The sequence below is a fragment of the Corapipo altera genome, unplaced genomic scaffold (genome assembly GCF_003945725.1).
Source record: "Corapipo altera isolate COAL_440 unplaced genomic scaffold, ASM394572v1 0, whole genome shotgun sequence".
Lineage (NCBI taxonomy): Eukaryota > Metazoa > Chordata > Aves > Passeriformes > Pipridae > Corapipo > Corapipo altera.
In genome coordinates this window covers 12,041,646-12,046,188 of record NW_020884872.1, presented here as the reverse complement: position 1 = coordinate 12,046,188, position 4,543 = coordinate 12,041,646, and the positions used below count along the sequence as shown (strand labels likewise).

Here is a 4,543-nt window from a genome sequence, read left to right as displayed (position 1 = left end):
CAGGTCAGGGAATGATCAGCATTTTGGACATTCTTGTCCATCTTTCTCAAGAACTGATTAAAACACAAGAAATTGGATAACTAAAAATGCTGCACGTCTTTTATTAGTCTGTCTTTGATTGTTAGCTCCCATCTTCCCAGAGGAAATAGCAGAAAAGGGACAAATAAAAGAGAACAGCTTCTAGTCAGAGTTTTAGGTAGGAGAATAGCTATGCCCCTGGTGGGTTTTAAAGGCCTTCTGCCATTTTCCCTCAAGCCTGTGGTGAAAAGCCTATTTTGAAATCTAGTTATTTCTGTATTCAAATCTGACTCTTGAATGTAATAAGCACACATTGTACATATTTGCATGGAGTTTGGATGTCACTTCCAGATGAACCTTCTCTCACCAATTATTTTTTACAGTGCTTTTGATCCATTATGTTCCACTGATGGCAGAGCCTTACATTAAAAATGCACCTTCCACACTTGGAACATGGATTTCAAAGAAAATGGGATTACCTGTTAAAGACAGTTACCAATAGCAGAAATGAAAATTTACTGGACTTATCTTTGGAGATTTTGGTACTATAGTGTGAGCAGATTATGTAATATATCCATATTTTCATTGTTTCAGTAAAATAAAATACTGAGATTCTTTTTCTGTAGTAGCACATGGTTTTGATCTGTGCTTTAGTTCTGGTTACTCATAATTCTTTTAATGGATTTTCATCACTAGGAAATGTTTTTGGAAAAAGGATGTTTGCTTCTCACACCTAGGGATGTGATCTTATCCCTATGGGATTTAAGACAGTAAATAGGATACACACGTCTGTTTTTACCTCTTACTATAACATGAGAGGCTGCATGTTCATAATCAGTGGTATGTAGAAATGTCTCCATATTCAGAACAAGATGTCGGTCAGTACAGTGACATTATTCATATTAATCTGCATATTTTCCACAGAAATATATTGGGCAGAATATCGATACATTGAGGAGGAAATTATAGAGATGTCATACAGATGACATATGAGTCTCAGACTTAATCTTTTGCTCTTCTTCATGTCAGTGATGCTAAAAACAATGTTATACTAATGATGGTACAATATAAATATAGCTCTTAATTAACAGAACTCTGATAATTAATAAATTACATTTTATGTCCTGGAGCCTTTTGCAATTAATCATGATTTGTTTGGGGATATAAGCAAAACATGTTTAATGATTCTAAGCAGACTGTGATTATGAAATTAAATGTAGCCTTTTTTCTCCTGGATCCTATTAAGATACTTTCCCAGTCAGAAACCCATAGTTATTTTCTTCTGAAGTCTTGAACTTACTGAGCATAGTTGTTTGGGTTGGGTAGGGATTAGCAGGCTTCTGATCATTCCAGAAAATAGGACTGATGGAGTGGTAGTGCCTTAATAGTCTCATTCTCTCATTGCAAAGCTTTATCTTGCTTTTCTTTGTGAGATGGATATGTTCCAAGCCCTTATGCAGAGTCATGACAAAAAGATACAGCTGTGCTCAGAATACATTTTGGAAGATAGAGGGTAAAATACAAGACACAGGATTTAAGTCCTTTCTGCCATTACCTCCATTTTAATGTTGCAATATTTTATACAGAAGACAGTCTAAAATGTGTTATTGACAAACAACAACAAATCCAGAAACTGCTCAGGCAGCTCCAGATAAATTTCAAAATTTCTGTCTCTGCGTTACAAAATCTGCTATGAATTGTGCAGTTGAGCTACCTGTATTTAGGGAAATTGCAGGGTCCAGCACAGCCTGTTTGCAAAGAATGAACCTCATCATGAGAAAATCACCTTCCCCATCATGTTATCTCTCCTGCCATATCAAACAGAAAGGTTAGTCCCACATTTGATAGTCACAGTATTTGAATTTAGAAGGCTCTCTCTTCCCATAAATCGAGATTTTAACTTGAAGTAAAAAGCTGGAACTGATGCATTGAGCTTAGTTGTTCTAGAGGACTATGATAGGAATGAGGGTTTCTCAAATGCTGTTGTCTTTAGGCTTTAAATTCAGTTGTTAGAACTTCTACTGTATTTGAGTGTATTAGCTGATTAGGCAAACAATGCTAGGTCAGAGCTGAGAATGAATCTATCTATAAAGAGTAGATATAACTACATGCAGGACAAAACAAAATCTTTAGTGAATAAAGGACATGCCTTGTTACAGAAGCAACACGCATTTCTAATGTTGACATAAAAAAAATCATGATTGTGAAATAAGACTTTGCTGAGGAAAATTGTCTCCCCGTATACTTAGATAATGTGGGTACAATACAGTGCTGGATTACTAAGAAAAACATATGAACTGGATTTTTAAGGCAGTCTTACAGAGTAAATTAAGACGGAGATATGAAGAAGGGTAGAAGCCACTTCACTCCTTCCAACAGCATGATGCAACTGCCAGTCATAGACCACCTGATTATAACATCTAAGGAGTAATATCTGATAGTCAGTCAAACTACTGGGAAACATCCTATGAATAATAGATACTATGGAGAGGAAGATGCCTTCTCAACTGCTGGTCTCTGAATTGATGTGTCCATATATTTTTCCTTGGTGGCTTCATATATGGTAAAACTCAAACACTTCTAGGAAAGTAAGGTGCTGATGAGGTGGGTATTGTAACCATATTTTGACTCCCTTCTTCCTTGAATAAACTGTCGCTTAAACCAACATCAGGACTTCAGGAGTACATGTGTGTAATTTAAATTGGGAAAAACGTAATTCCAAGAGAAAAGAAAAAAAAGAGAAAAGGGAAACTTGAATTCTTGAACAGCTGTTATCTTTCTCAATGAGCAAGTCATCTTAAAATGTTTCATTGAAAAAGAAAAACTACACAAATTCCAAATGGATGTTATTACAACAATCTGGACCTCTAAACTAAATTCGATGTTTCACAGCCTTTTTTACTGTAATTGTCCTATAATTATGTAAACACACATATGCATGTACAAACTGAGAGAAAAAAGAATATGCTATTAGAATTTACTATCTAAAGAACAAAAGTATATAGCTGTCTATGAAATTTAAGAGTTTACCACCCTATAGGTCACAATGCTTGTATATCTTTGTAAAGAAAAATCTATTTAACTAGTACATTATTGCTATTGTGAGGTTAATTAAAGGCACAATGTGAGAGTACCTTATCTACAAAAAAAAATATGTTGCATAGCCACTTCCGGACATTGTGTTAGTTAAAAAAAAAAAAAAAGAAAGAAAACTTATTGGCATCTCTGCAAAGGGTAATGCTGGCATGGGGAAAAGAATTTCTCAAACAGCATGACAGTTGCAGTCCAGCAGGTGACAGGAATCTCCATTTCAAGGATCCTTGCAGAAGCAGCATCTGTTGAATCAGCTCATAATTTCCAGACTGTTGTTTTAGTGAATTCCTGTATCTAGGTGGAATGTGGAACTGCCTAAGGGCTCATCATTTGCATGATCTGCTGTTTTTGTTTATCTTAAATGACATACATGGCATCTTTTAATTATCTTAACTATGTATAAAACAATTGTCAGTACCCCAAGGGCACAAACAGGCCATAATTGCCTTGACCAGTCTTACCTGAGATCCATACCCACTCCTGCTCCCAGAGCCGCTAGACACCCACTTTTTTCAGGAGGATGTAGATGTGCTTGTTCTCTGCCTCATCTCCAGTTCTGTCTCCTAAACAGACCATGAACCCATGCTTAACCTTGTATTCAGACCCAACTCTGGTCCCATCTCCTGCTGCTTCTGAAGGGACTCCCTGGATGGGCTCTGCATCTGATGGACAATTGCTTGTCTTGACTGTTGGTAGATCCTGTTCCTGCCAAGTCTGTTGATGCCCTGAGGGACTGGACTCTGACTAGTGAGGCTGTGCCCCTGCTTCATTCCCCACATTGGAGCATCCCGGTTCTTGCTAGTTCCTGGCAGGAATGTCCTGCATGGCCATTTCTGCATCTGTAGGAACAGTTTCTGCTGACTACTACATCTTACTTGCCCACAGTTTGGCCAACTCTGCCATGGAAATTACTTGAAAAATACAAAAGAGAGTGGGTCCAGCAGGAGATGCCTGTAGGAATTTCTAAAACCAGTTGAAATTCACACCTAGAGAGCTTTGGGAGGAGTTAGTCCAATAATTTGTTGTGCAGGCAGATACAAGCCCTGTCTGCCACCCTGTCTAAAGTCAATCTATCACCTCTATCAGCACATTATCTCTAAGCTGGGAACAGTTAAGGCTTTCCTGGTCTACCCAGGAAATTGAGGAGTGGAGTGTATTGGGTGTGCATTGAGGCACAGCGCTGCCGTGATACTCACCAGTATGACCAGCAGTCCTCAAACCACAGGACACTTAATTCACATGGAAAAAATAAATTACACAAGATTGTCAGAGTCTTTCAGATCCTAAAAATGTGTAGTTTAAGTAAGGTATCCACAAATTATTACACCTTTCCCTGATTCATTTTTAGCAACATTATTATTTTCATATTTCTGATGAAGTAAAAGACTAGGAAAAGTTTATTTCTGATAAAATTAAACAGTTCGAGTCAAAT

The 4,543-nt window shown here is 37.4% G+C and overlaps 1 non-coding gene across 1 annotated transcript; it reads right to left on the bottom strand.

Annotated features, from left to right (window-relative positions):
• Positions 1-1,687: 1,687 nt before the first annotated feature.
• LOC113951828 lies at positions 1,688-1,835 on the bottom strand. The gene has a single exon (XR_003529291.1). It is a non-coding gene; the product is annotated as a U1 spliceosomal RNA (small nuclear RNA).
• Between the last annotated feature and the right edge of the window lie 2,708 nt (positions 1,836-4,543).